At 45.8% G+C, this 15,113-nt stretch overlaps 1 protein-coding gene across 3 annotated transcripts in view; it reads left to right on the forward strand.

The window, feature by feature from the left end:
- The first annotated feature begins 6,294 nt into the window (after positions 1–6,294).
- The window catches only part of LOC146857826 (E3 ubiquitin-protein ligase TRIM56-like), a 119,301-nt gene continuing 110,482 nt past the window's right edge, over positions 6,295–15,113 (forward strand). Inside the window, exon 1 of one of the 3 annotated variants that reach the window (XM_085648496.1) lies at positions 6,295–6,501. The gene's annotated coding sequence lies outside the window, so the exon portion shown is untranslated. The remainder of the gene's footprint in view (positions 6,502–15,113) is intronic. The other 2 variants (XM_085648498.1, XM_085648497.1) reach the window with 2 other exon arrangements.

A 15,113-nucleotide genomic window follows, 5' to 3' on the forward strand; every position in this document is an offset into this window, starting at 1 on the left:
TTTGTGAACAAATTTTTATTAGTCAAACGTACAATCAGCAGAGCTCTGTACCCCAGAGACATCCGTAGCATCAATGAATTACATCTTGACATTGACCGTTTTCCCATATAATAACAAAAGAAGAATACAGAAGGGCCGTGCATATAAAATACAGCCCAATTGAACAAACCCCCCCCCCAACCCCCCCCACCACCCCACACCCCATCGCTCCACCAGCCCAACAACATCAGCAGGTATGGTCCAAACTGCAGCTCTACTCTCGCCATGAGACATGCCCAATCTACACCATGTCACCAACGCGCGTGTGGTACATGCCGCCCCCAGACTAACGAAGAAAACACCGCAAGCCATACAGATCCTATTCTGGAATGGGTTCTAAATCCCATCCCCTGTAGTCCGCCCAGCGCTTCCAGATTTTATAGTGCTTGCGCAGGCAACCTCGTGCTAGAAAAATGGGGGACTCCAGGCCCATACAGAAATCCAATCCTGCTTTCCACACTGAAACGGAGAGTGCGGCCGTCGCCTTCCAAGCCCTTGCAATGTCACGTTTCGCAATGGTAAAACCCAGGAGCATCAAATGGCGCTTGTAAACATTGCCCCCTATATCATCCATAATGTGCAGGAGTACTAATTTAGAAGATCGATGGAGATCCCAGCCCAGGACCTCTGAGAGGCACGCCAGCACACCCCGCCAGAACCTAGACAACGCAGTACAATCCCATATGGTATGTAGTAGAGTCCCCTCATCATGCAAGCAGCGAAGGCAATTCGAGGACGCCACCAGACCCACCCTGTACAGTCGGACCCTAGTAAAGTACACCCTATGCAGGTATTTAAATTGAATTAGACGAAAGGCTCACCGCAATGGCCGCTCCACGTGGGGAAGCCAAAGTCTCCACCCAATCCTCCTCCTCAAGCGTGCCCACATCCTCCTCCCATGCCACACGGAGACGTTATAATGATGGGGAGCAGTGCGTTACCAGAGACTGGTAGATCCTCGATATCTTATGGTCCCGAAGATCCCCCATGAAAATGTTCGCCTCCACCGGACTGAAGTCAGTCAATTCCTCTAGACCCACCAAGCTAGGAACCAGAGCATGCCGGAACTGCAGGTATTTTAAAAATTGTGTACGCGGCATATGAAACTCGTTTTGCAGGTCCTGAAACGACTTCAGGATGGGTCCCCTCATGACATCACCCAGAGTAGAGATCCCAATCACATCCTAGTCATGAAAGCCCGGCAAAGCCGCCAGCTGCGGCAGGCGCCCATTTTGCCAAAGCGGCATCTCGCCCGTCAGGCGATTCCACCAGCCCATCCTCCGCAACGCCTGTCTCCAGACCTGAAACACTAACTGTGTGACGTTCGGCAAGGAACGCCGCAGAGGCGCGGAATAGAGAAGCGTGTGTAATGAGTGGTCTCCCATCAACCGGCGCTCCAAGGCATATGCTGGGTCTGACCTGTCGCCATACCACCATTTGTTAAGAACTAACAGATGTGAGGCCATATAATACGAGATAATGTCTGAGGTCGCAAGTCCCCCACAATACGTGGATTTAAAGCAGGTGCGGAGAGCCACCCTAACAACACCCCCACCCCAAAGAAACCGACTCAAGGCCGCGTTGACCTGGCGGAACCAACCCGAGGGGATGGGATATGGATGATTTTGCAGCTGATACAGTAGGCGAGGAAGAGAGACCATTTTGAATATGGCCGACCGGCCATATATGGATAGGGGCATGTGGGACCAAACCCGAAGATCCTCACGCACTCTGTTCCACACCGGCACCAGATTCCTCTCCCAGGAGACCAACCTCACGTCCGATAAAAACACCCCCAAGTACTTTAGCCCTCCATGCACCACCTGCACCGCGGAAGCCCACGCACCCGGGACGGCCCCTCCACCCAGGACCCACAACGTAGATTTACGCTCATTCATATAGAGACCTGTAGTCTCCCCAAACACCTGCATAATGCGCAGCAACCGCGGGCCAGTTCTATCCAATTGAGTGAGAATAATACATTGTCCGCGTAGAGGGCAATGCGATCCGACAGTCCGTTCGCCCATTCAAGCCCTGACACCTGCGCATCTATGCGAACCCATGCAGCTAGGGGCTCCATTGCCAAGGCAAACAGGTAAGGCGATAGGGGGCACCCCTGCCTGGTGCCCCGACCAATGGAAAAGACCGAGGAGACCGAACCCGCCACGCGTACCGACGCTGTTATGTCCGTATATAATAGCGTTAAATAGGAAAGAAAACGGGGCCCTAAATTCAGCCGGCGTAAGAGGGCGAATAGATACTCCCAGCTCAATGAATCGAAAGCTCGATCCATATCCGCTAGTAATAGAGCCGCTCGCACCCCCAAACTCTCAGCTGCAGCTATCGCCGCATGGGCTCTGCGAATATTGTGACGGGTTGCCCGCTGAGGCATGAACCCCACCTGGTCCGGATGAACAATAGTTGAGATGTGGGGACGAAGACGGTTAGCCAGCGCCTTGGCCAGAACTTTAGCCTCGACGTTGAGAAGAGAAATGGGACAGTAGGAGGCATGGTGTTCCGGGGGCCTACCAGGCTTGTGAAAGACCACCACCTCTGCAGGTCGCCAATCCCTGGGCAAGCGGCCGGCCTCCCTCGCCTCCTCCACTGCCCTGCAATAATGGGGTCCCAGCTGCCGGAAATAGCGCTTGAAGAATTCATTCGGGAAGCCATTGGGACCCGGCGCCTTGCCGGGCAGAAGCTCCTGAAGAGCCGAATTCAACTCGTCTGCCGAAAATGGGCGATCCAGGTCGGCGCGTACCTCATCCGCCAGAGCCCTGGGCGGGAGATCGTCCAGAAATCGCGCAATAGCTTCTGCTGATAGACATTCTTGGGGAGCGTAAAGGCCCGCATAATAGACCGCAAAGCTTTCTGCAATGACCGACGGGTCTGACATCGGCTGGCCGTCAGGACCGACCACACCCGGGAGGACCAGGGATCCCGTCGTCCCCTGACACAATCTATGCAAAAGCTTGCTCGACTTGTCCCCCACTGGTATATCCTGCTGCGGGTAGCCAGCCACGCCTGTCTGGCCTCTTCTAGCAACAGGGACGAATATTCCTGTTGCGCCAACACCAACTGGCAGCGGACCAACCTCCCTCCTCCCTCGTCTCTGCTGCGTGCTTCTAGGTCCAATATCTTTGCTTCTGCCCGAACAAGAGATTCCCTGCGGGCCCTACGAGCCGCCACACAAAAGGAGATGTCAACCCGCCGTAGTGTGGGCTTCATCGCCTCCCACAGAGAAGCCGCCGCCGAAACCGTGCCTAGATTTTGCGACAAGTAATGGTCTATGGCTTCGCCCATGTGCTCCCCGTACTCTTCCTTTTGGAGATTCCATGTAGAGAGGCGCCACCGGAAAGGACCCAGCGCAAGGCCAGCACGCAGTGTAATGGCTACAGGCGAGTGATCAGACAACCCGCACGGGAGAATATCAGCCTCTTTCACCCTACTAGCAGCCCCTTGAGACACGAATATGTAATCAATACGAGAGAAGGAGTCGTGGACCGCCGAGAGGTAAGTAAACCCCGGCATCACGCCATGCAACCGACGCCATAGATCATCCCAATTCTGGTCCAGCACGAGGGAAGACAGCCTGGTGGGGCCGCGCGCCAACGGGGCCCCGTCAGGCCTCCATCTGTCAACAGCAGCATCCAGCACATCGTTCCAGTCCCCACCAATCACAGCTAGGCCCTCCGGGACATCCGTCCACACGGTCACAAGTTTCTCCACAAAACCCCAGGACAACGCCGGCGGGGCATAGACACTACCCAAAATCATGGACTCACCCCTCAATGTACCCTGCAGGAAAAGATATCTGCCTTGCGCATCACCCCACGTTCTGATGTGGATATAGGGGACTCGTCTGTGAATCAAGACCGCTACCCCCCTCGAGCCCCGCACAAAGCCCGTGGAGTCCTCTTTTTAACAAGCAAAATAAAAAGAATAACTGGAACATTCTGAAATTTGAATGGAACTTTTTCTTGTGAACCTCTATTTGTATTACTATATGCTTTTGACTAAAGGGTCAAAACTTAGCAGCAGGTGCTTATAGTGAGTGCAGACAGATGTGAATTGAGTTGCTTGTATTCACTCTTATTGGAACACGGAGGAAGTGCAGTCATCTATGGCCCGCTGCCTTGCTCTTTTGTTGTAAAAGTACTTGGAATTTCAAAAAGAAGACCTGTCTACATCCTGTCCACATCATTGTCTTGGTCTCCACCTCCCAGGTATAGGAATGCAGGCAAAACACTTTCACTGCCTGGGAAGCTATCATACCCTCAAACTGATGCCATGCGACATCCAGGGCATCCAAAATGGACCCCACTGCACTTTCGTAATTAACACTGTGAGTCAAACTTTAAGGGTGACCATCAGAAGACATCCGCTCCTGCATTTGCAGAATCTCCTTATAAATGCTTGCATCTGTTACCATGTCTACTCTTTCATGTTGCGAAAATCATGAGATTACTGCTGCCTCTTATTGCAGCCTATATGTCTCGATATTTCCTTATATATGGGCCCAGCCATTAATGTACACTTCCAAACCTTGAGCTGATCATCTGTTCTGGCTAAAGAGCTAGTCTAATTGTAGCTTTCAGGGGATGGACTGTTAACCTGAATCTAGTACGTACCACTATAGCACTCTCTCACATCAAATGTTGTTTCTGCCGTTTTGCATCCTCAGATTGCATGCAATCTAAAAAAGCCTTGCCTTTATTCTGAAATTGACCTCGACTTAAAACTTCCAATTGTTGCCTCTCTTTGCTTTTCAAATAAACCTCTTCCTACTTTGCATCATCCCCATGCCCCAGCTCTCTCAGAACACCACCTAATCTAAGTCACATTTGTGTTTGCCTTAATCCTTATTGTAATCTTGCAAATTACCTACATATCATTTCAAGGATCACAAACTTTCCTTTATAAGTCACACCCCAGCAACCTAACAATACTTAATCTCTGTAGGTTATCTATTAATACCACTAACCAGTTGCATTAATTGACATACACCCTTACCCAATTAAACATCACACCTGACTTCTATTAAATTAATCTACCACATAGAAACTGGAGTAAATGCATGGAATGGTTTCCATAAGAGCACAGGACTCATCCCAATGGCCACTCAAAAACCACTAACCTTGGGTTGCAGAGTAGCGTCCTGCCTGACGTAAAGCACTTCAACAAACAATATTCAGCAGTCAGGCAGTGTACTGTTATTAATACAGGCTGCATAATAATTCCCTTTTACTGCTTGCCACTCTTACACTCACATTAGACAAAACTGGTGGAGGTAATGTCCTTCACCCAGTATTGTACCAGTCCACAACAATAAACCACCTATCGCCAACTGAATAGGCATGGAATAACCAAAGAGATCTGCCACGTACCGGTGGCCAACTAAGGACTTTCATTTAGTCCACCACTGCAGGTCCCAGCAAGCTGCAGAGTACGACCGCTTTTTGACACCTTAAAATGCCAATCAATATGGGATGATATTAACCATCCCCGCAGACCTCCCCACCATCTCTCCCTCCAACCTATGCCTGGTCAGGACCATACACCTTAAACACAATAGCTCAGAATGGACATTCCTGTGAAGTAATCAGCTAAGTGGACTATGATCTGAAGAGCCTTATAGGGACCTGCAGAGCACAGTTTCTACCTTACTGAACACGATTAACATTTCTTCATCCATCAAAATGCACATGACACATTATATGGAATGGAAACCCTTTCCACATACAAATGTACAATGTACATTTAGTACAAAGACAGCACCCTTCCAACCACACGCCTATGTAGGTAGGTTTGTCAGCATCCCTCACAGGGAAAGTAAGCGCTATATAAATGTGGCAAAGCAATATGTCAGACTGGTTTTATGTGGATGTTCTTACTTTTGTGTGATATGGATACCATAACAAAAACTCACAGGTCACCCTCATGCTTGTACTGTAACTCACTTTGTGAAGCACAGGACTCCAGCGCTCATTTTAAGCCCTAATTACGTAGGGCACGCTTTTGAGAAAAGATTCTAGTTTCAGTTCTTTGGTCCCGCCCCATTTGGAGACGTCACCCTACAGCGCTCTTTGAGGCGCCAACAATCTAGCAGTACCAGGGGGAAGGGGTGGGGAGGAAGCGAGGTTGACAGCTATTGTGGGAGGGAAATCATTGGAATAAAATGGTCGGATTAAAATATTTACTGCAAAGGGGCAGGTTCAGGCCCACCTCCTCTGTTCACTGCTTCCGGATTTAAGTTTCGTTTCTGCTCATGCAGTTACCTGGTAACTGCCACCTGGTTAGAGGGGTGTTGTTTTGTCGCTGTGTCACACGGCAGCGCCCGAACGGGTGGAAGCGAAGACGGTAAGGAAATGAAGCGACAGGCATGGGGAGGACAGAGAAGTGTGCAAGGCGAGCGCGCACTAGCGCAAGACGGGAGTGACTGAGTGAAGGAGCACAGCCACAGGAGTAAGTCTCAGATACTAGTGTGAAAAAGTGAGGGATCACAGGAGTCAAGTGCCGGGTAGAGTGATCCATGGCTTTAAGTCGACCCTGCCACCCCTGGGTCTCCGAAAAATGAAAAATTACTTTTAAACTGGCCCTATACTGCTCTTATTTACACGAAAAACGTTGATGGTATCTCAACAATGACAGAATATTACAGTGGCAATTCATGTTTTTGCGGCAGCTTCCTTTTACTTTTTTGTATGTTTTACGTAATTTACTTATCTAAGTGTATTTCCTTGTTCGAAGACGCAGTTTTCGTTACTTTATGCATACAAAAAGGAAGTGTCTCTCACAGAGAGGATGCAGAGAAAAGAGTCGTGAAGGGGAGAAAAGGAGTGATTGCAACACTCGGCAGACGCAATCCTCAGTAATGGTTTATTCTCATTTTCAGAGGTGAAATGTTTTCAATTCCAATTTTTTACAACCATACCATTGTTACTCATATATCGGATGTAAACAACAAGCATTGGCAAAGACAATGGTCCTGGCTTGTTCTAGGTGTATATCTGTAGTTGAGTGATGTGTCTTGGATACAATAACTCTCACAGAGGGGCACTCCAGTGCTAGTCAGGTGTCATGATGTGAGAAGCCCAGAATTTTAGTTCACATGTTTTAAGCCATGCCTTAATTGCATAGGCCATGTCTCTTGGAAATGATTCAAAGTTGTGTCCAAATAATCACTTCTCTTTTAGAGACCTCCTACTTAAAGTCCTAGAGTGATCACTTTGTTTGCGAGAGAGGTAGCAGTAGCACAGGAGCTAATGTCAAATCGAACTGATAACAGGTTAGAGGGGGCACAGGAGTGAGTGTCAGCAGTGGCCGGCCGTGACCCTCAACACTGGAGGGGTGTGGGGGATGGCAGAGGGATTTACGACAGACACAGTGGGGAGGGGGCATAGAGATAATAAAAAAAAAAGTACTTGCCCGCATTTTGCTCCACATTTTCTTCTTTCTTCGGGAGTCAGCTCGAAGGCACCTCATGGAGCCTCAGGTAACCCCCTTTTGCAAATCCCAACGCTGATCTCATGCTGCATATGAGCAGCATGAGAGCGGTGACAGGATTGGGTGGAGCAGACTGTCTCGACGCTCCAGGAGGCACAGCAGACCTGTGCCTGCCTTCCACCCAGCTGTCTGAGACAGCTAGGGGGAGAGGTTTACACTACTCAAGTCAGACTGGCCGTCTCATAAGGTCAGATTGGTAAGGCAGGCACTTGGGCAATGGGCCGGTATCCGATTTCAAGCTGTGGGCCATTTATTTGAGCAGCCTGGGGGCTGATGTAGGCTGTGTCTGGTGTGTTTAGATATCGCCAGCGGCCTAGTGGATGCCTGAGTGGCCTTTCTGGAGGCAGATGGGTGTCCATTACCTCCCTTTTATCAACGCCAGAGGTGTCACTCCCTTTCTCTCTCTGGACCTGCCCATTAATGTGTGCATATTAAGCAAGGGCAGGGGCCTGAGTTTAAGTGGCCTCACTTGTTTTTCAGGTGTGTTTCAGCAGTGTGAACGAATCCGTGCATTTTTAATCTAAATAAAGGTAAGAAAACATGGCTCTGTCAGACACCCCCACCCCCTTCTTTTAAAAAAAACTTACCTGAAGCAGTGCTTTGTTGAAAGGTAATATGCAAATGTGGGACACTTTTTTTTCGTGTGCCCAGTCCGAATTTTAATCCCAATCCAACCCTGTCGTCGCAAGATAGCCAGCCAAAGTGGCTTGCACAGTGTAAACTGGTGGAGTGAGCACCACTCCCCAGCTGCCAAGCAGCAGCCCCGTCTCTAAATACTGCTCGGGCTGAGAGCATTGAAAAATAAAATGGTAATTCATTTTATTACCGTTTTATTTTTAATTTTTGCCGCCCTGGCAGTAGGGGGGCAACACTCCTCTGCCCTAATGTGGGGGGCCGCAGTTGAGTGTCAGATGCCAGTGTTTGCATGTGAGAGAGCATTTGAGCCATGATCAGGGTGGAGTGATCATTAGTGATGCAGCACAGGAGTGAGTGTCTGATAGGAATGGTCACATAGCAGGACCACTAGAGTGAGTGTCATATACTAGTGTCCACAATTAAGACAGTATATGGTCAGATAAGAGTAATCATTGTTGAAGGAGCACAGAAGTGACTGATGGTGATGGAGTGTCCACAGGCTCAAGAGTGAAGTGTCCAACATTACTGGATGCTTGCAAGAAAAGACTGCTCAACACAACAAGAGTGATATAGAAGAGAGCTCGGAGTGTCAAATAGGAGTGCATACTTACCAGGCCAAATGACAAAGGCATTGGGCTACTGTTTTTGATGCAACACTCCAACCCATTTACTTAGTTAGCTCTGTCATCACTCTTCTGCGTTTGGGAAGGTAAGCATTATTGCCTCGGCTGGAAGAGATTTAACAACAGCCGTCTGAAAGCTGTGAAGTGATTTTAAATTTATGCTGTGCAGGACCTACTAGAGTTGTTAACTGACTGCACTGCACAGCTATGTGTTTTTAATGAAGATATTGAAGCTAAGGCTTGCCACTGCAAACAAAAGTAACTAAGAAGGCACATCATCATTTCCTATGCTCTTGGTTCTGTTGTGTATTTGCCTGTGCCTGTGATATAAACAGGCCAAAAGACATGTATTAGACCTGTCAGCCTTTGGGTGGCCATCTCTCAGACTTTTTACCTTACTCCTCCAATTATGGTTTTGTTGGCCTTAAGACTCTGCACACTTAACCACTGCTAGCCAGTGCTAAAGTGCTTGTACGCTCTCCTTTAACCATGGTGATATTGTCTCACTTCCAATTGACACATTTACTTTACTTGAAAGTCCCTAGTAAAGTGGTACTACTTGTACCCAGGCCAAGTACATTAATTGCTATTAGTGGGCCTGCATCACTGAATATGCCACCTGCGGTAACATTTACATGGTCCCGCTCGCACATGTCGCCCGACAGCACGACCTCAACATAATCTCCTACGCCGATGACACTCAACTGATCCTCTCCCTCACCGAGGACCCCATCACCGCCAAAGCCAACCTCCACGAAGGAATGAGGGCCGTCGCCGACTAGATGAAGATCAGCCGTCTAAAGCTGAACTCTGACAAGACGGAGGTCCTCTTCTTCGGCTCCAACCCTTCAGCCTGGGAGGACTCCTGGTGGCCGACGTCACTGGGGGCAGCCCCGACACCGACCGACCACACACGCAACCTGGGAATCATCCTCGACTCAACGCTCTCAATGACCAAGCAAGTCAACGCCGTCTCCTCCTCCTGCTTCAACATGCTCCACAAGATCTACAGATGGACCCCAACAGATACAAGAAAGACAGTCACCCAGGCCCTCGTCAGCAGCAGACTCGACTACAGAAACGCCCTGTACGCGGGAGCCCCGACCAAGCTCATCAAACGACTACAACGCATCCAAAACACCTCGGCATGACTGATCCTCGACGTACCACGACACGGCCACATCACCCCCCACTTGAGAAACCTGCACTGGCTCCCCGTCAACAAGAGGATATCCTTCAAGCTCCTCATCCACGCACACAAAGCACTCCACAAGACCGGCCCAGCCTACCTCAACAGACTGCTCTCCTTCTACATCCCCAACCGCCAGCTAAGCTCCGCCGACCTCTCACTCGCCACCGTCCCACACATCCGGAAAACAACCACCGGCGGGAGATCCTTCTCCCACCTTGCTGCCAAGACATGGAACACCCTCCCACTGAGCCTACGACAGACCCAAGACCTGCTGACCTTCAGGAGGATACTCAAGACCTGTGTGTTCGATCAGTAGCGGCCCCCCACCTGCGCCCTGAGACCCTCGCGGGTAAGTAGTGCGCTTTACAAATGATTGATTGATTGATGCCACCCACTTAAGGAGCCCTTTTAAAACCTGACTCAGGCCTGCCATTTGAAGCCTGTGTGTGGAGTTTGAAACTGCCATTTCAGCCTGTCAAAATAAACCTTTTGCCAGTCCTAAATCTCTCTTTTTAATACATATTAAGTCACACCTAGGATAGGCCCTGGCCAGGGCCATAGGGCAGGAAGCAGTTTATTCAAAAAGATGGATATGTACTTTTAGGATTTACATGTTCTGGTGGTGAAAAACTTCCAAATTTGTTTCTCACTACTGTGAGGCCTACTTTTCCCATAGAATAACATTGGGTCACCTTATTACATTTAATAAGTGGTAACTTTCAGTCAGAAGGTAAGTCAGTTCAGTTCAATTCATAATCTTTAATCGATTTTAGAAATAAAATGATAAAAGACAAATCAGTTGAAAGGAGCAAAAATTGACATCAACATTCTCACATACACTTGAAAACCCCTGAGAAAACGTACAAGAAAAACAGCAAACAGTAGGTGAGTTTAAAAACTGTAGATCTATTCCATTCCAACAAACTTTATTTCGGTCAGTATAGACCTTAAAAAGTAGATAGTAAAAACTGTTAGAATAAAAACACATAACATAAACCAAAAAATTACAGATAAGAGAAAAACACAAGTTACAAATTTAGCAACATTTAAGTCCATCACAGTAGTCACAGGGTGGGAGGTGCGTGGAGTACAAGCCCTTATCTCGAGCCTCAACCAGCTACCAAATCGAATACCCTGTGTAGAGCCACTACAACCATAAAAGAAAACACATACAATTTAACTACAGTAAGATTTCAGTTCATCACTAAGCTCAATTGTTAAAATATGAAAGGGGTTAAATGTAAGTTAAAAGATTAAAAAGTACCAGTGCATGCACTATGGGGGTTTGTAAGTGCGGTAACTCGTTTATCAGCGCCCTGCGACTACGCCACATTGAGTTTAAGAATCGAGATACGGAAAAAACAATGGGTGGGTGGTTATCATATTTCAAAATTCTAAATGTCTCCATACAGTGCATATGGTGCAGATCAGAGCTTCCAAATCCCCTCTACTTCCACGGACGGAATGATTTCACAGTCACACACGCATACATACATCACACGCTGGTGGGGCCCATTACACCAACATTCACCCTAAATCACTCTATCCGTGCCCTGTAAAGGAGAAAAAACACACCTTTCACATATGCTCTATCTGATCTGCCTGTACTTTGAGGTCAATGCGACCAGCTGATTGCTGTAGATCTAGCAAAATACATTTCAAAGAATATACAATAAAATCAATAAACATGACCAGAAATAATCACCCGAGACAGTAATTCAAACAAATTGTTCATTTATCTAAAATTTCAGGAAAAGCCAATTTCTCTCATAAAGCCCATTTCTCTCATAGTTACCTATTCTGTCTAAATGTCAGATCCTAAGTCAGAACCGGTCCTCTGTAGAAGATTTAGAGTCTTCTGTCGTCATGTAGAGTCATCGTCCTCTCCGTCAGCGTAGGGACCTCGCATCATCAGCTCGGGAAGAAGTGGCACTAGACCTCTCTAGTCTACTTATATTTATACTGAAATTTACATTCTTAAATTAACATTTCTTTATTCAGAACGGATGAATGGCGGAAATAATGTCATCTCGGTACTTTTTCGATATTTTACGGAAGGTTCTCACATAGATTGTCCCAACTAATGAATAGCAAAATTGAATGTTCATGACTAATTCGCAACATTCACGGATGACTCTATTAGTTGAATTTGTTGCAAAAATGGGTTCACTCTCAGTTCGTATCAACTTTTCCGTCTTTCAGGGGCTTTTGGCTGTTATCCCAGACTTGTCATCATTCTTATGGCTTTTCAGTTCACCGGCGGTGCAAGGTCACAGGCAGTGCGAAGCCTTTCTGTAAATTTCCAGCAACTCCAATGCAGGCTGCAGGTGGCGGCCATTTTGTGGCAGGCCACAATGGACAACTTAAAGTAAAATAAACATAAAACAGAATTACTGCATAGAAATGATTATACAGTGTTATTCCCCTGCTAATACCCTTATGTGTGTGTATTTATCTAGCCATTTGCGACATCAGAAGCCATTAATGCATATTAATTAAAAGCGCAAAACACCATAACATCACATAAGCAACATCGTTTTCTGTCAGTTTGCTCACCAACTTAGTTCACTTGTTATTTTAGCCATGCAATAGCATTCCCACGTGTAATTCTCTTGTTAATAAGGTTGATTAGTCAACATATCGACAAACTTTTTAATCATTAATAATTAATCAGTAGTACTTTTAATTATAACATGCGAAAATGGAACAGAAATTCGGCTTTAAAGTAAAAACCCCAAAAATCAATTTAGTTTCCCCTTTAAGAAGAGTTTGAAATGTCTTCTTGTTCTTGTTTTAGACCATAGTTTCCATCTCATCTTCCTTTTATAGTTTCTATATACATGCTTTCTCTTAATTCTTCAAGTTCTATTTCTTGTAGATCTCTTTCTGATTTCTTTTGTCTCTTTTTAACATTTTCTTTTACGATTTTCTTTTTATTTCTTCTATAACTACAACACATACATCCTAATCTAAGAATCAATAGTGCAACTATTACACAAGTTAATGGAAATAATATCTTACCAAAAATGGTACTACCTATTTTAGCTACAAAGTTCTTAATTAGCCATTTTAGTCCAGATACTTTCAGCTTCCAGTGGTACTAATTCTTCATGCAAATCAGTAATATTTTTGATGTAAACTTTTAGATCTTTACTTTCGTCAGGAATGTAAGTGCAACAATGTTGAACTTTCAGCATTCCACAGACTCCACCCTCTTTTGCCAAAAGAATGTCAAGGGCAAGTCGATTTTGCATCGCCATAGCACGCACAGCAACCATTTCTGTATTTACCAGAAGAAAGCCTCCAGCGATGCTTGTTGACAAGCGATCTACCACTGTTGACAGCTTCCGAATGCCATATGCATTCAAAGAAATTCCCACTGCTGGAATTAAAGCTCCAAAAATATCTCCTACAATTTCTGTCCATGTTTCTCTTTTATAGCGTGTTAATGTGTTAGAATGTTCAGCATCATCTACTCTATCCATGTGAAAAATCTTTGGAAAGACCAGGCCAACATAACATGTACCAAACCAATGGTCAGGCAAACGGTAATAAGCCTTGTTCCCACAAATGTAATACACTCCCGGAAAAACGGGATCTTCTCCTCCTCTAAATCCCCATCCGGTTGCAATAAAGTATGTATCATGGCACTCACTATTCCCTATGAAATAATAATCATATTGGGATCTCTTCCTGGTAATGCACAGTTTCCCTTTCTGTGGGGCATCTATAGCCATGGTTGGACTGGCTCCATTTTTCAACTCCTTTTCTTTCTCAATATCCCACATTGTGTCACTCATTTTATGCCCTTCTGCTTTCTTGTGCATGTTCAACCTTCTTCTCTCAACCATATCTAGAAAATTCTTCTCTTCTCCTTTCAATTTGCAAGTTAAATTGTTTCTAAAAACATATTCTAAGGTTAATTCTTTGGTTTCTAGAAAAATCTCACCTAAAGTGTTAGCATCTTTTGCAGGATTCAGTGCTTTATTCATAGGCAACTGCCCAAGAATATTATCTATATTAGACATATTGTAATCTAATTTCCCTAAATGATAAAAAATACTAATCAACACACTACAGGAAATTCCATACGTAGCCGGAAGATGATGATAAGTCACTCCTTCCGAAACAGAGGCAGGTAATTGCATGCAGACGTAGCAATCCCTTACTTCCATTGTCTTTACGTACTCATACAACAATTTAGAAAAAACATTGCTAGAAAAATCGTTAATGGACCTGTCTTTATGAATATGTACATTACTAGTTCTAGTCGGAACTACTTTTAATGGACTCTTCCCTATATTAGTCTTGTTCTCAGTATGACCTTCTAAAGTGTCTATAGTGACTCTAAATGAAATCAGTAGAGCAAGCACGCTCCAAAGTAGCATTAATAAACCTGTACAGCAGCAGCACATTTTGCACCATCTTTTCAGAAAGATACATCTACTTTTATTCTCAGTGTTAGCCATTTTGTTAATTTGACCGTGTCTTTTGACTTAGCCTCTTCTACTCCTCCACTGAACTTTTAAGGGCAGCAAGTACCCAACAGATTATTACACTCTACTAATTTTTAGTATTACTTCTTCTTCTCCAAGTGATTTTCCTTGGATTCACTCAATTTGGATTTTCATCACTTTTCACTGTCTCTTCATCATCATTGAACTGTATCAGGTCCTGAACATCCGTCTCTTCTCCAATGTCGGACAAGATAACTCTCAGGATTCCCACAGCTTCTTCTTCAGCAACCTCCTTCAGCAAAGCCTCCTCTGGACTTCTTTGGCTGTCCGCCTCTTCTCCTTCTTCAGGCAGTGCCACATACGTCCATTCCGGTGACTTGTACCTTTGGTTTGGTTTTCTTATTCTTTTGGCTCTTTCAGATATCTTTGTTTCTTCTTCTTCTTTAGTTGGATTCTGACTTGACACTTCGTTCACTTGTTCAGCTCTCGAAGAGTTAACTCGTGTTAGTCTGTACCTCAGTCTCTTTATCTTATTTGGCCAAAGATCACCTTTAGCATTTCTCTTTTGTTTCACTTCTTTATTGTTTCTTTCTCCAAGCCAAGTTCTCTTTCTCAGAACTCGTCCTCCATGTATCTCATTGTCACTTTCATCAGACTCTGTTT

Source organism: Triturus cristatus, chromosome 3_2 (genome assembly GCF_964204655.1).
Source record: "Triturus cristatus chromosome 3_2, aTriCri1.1, whole genome shotgun sequence".
NCBI lineage: Eukaryota > Metazoa > Chordata > Amphibia > Caudata > Salamandridae > Triturus > Triturus cristatus.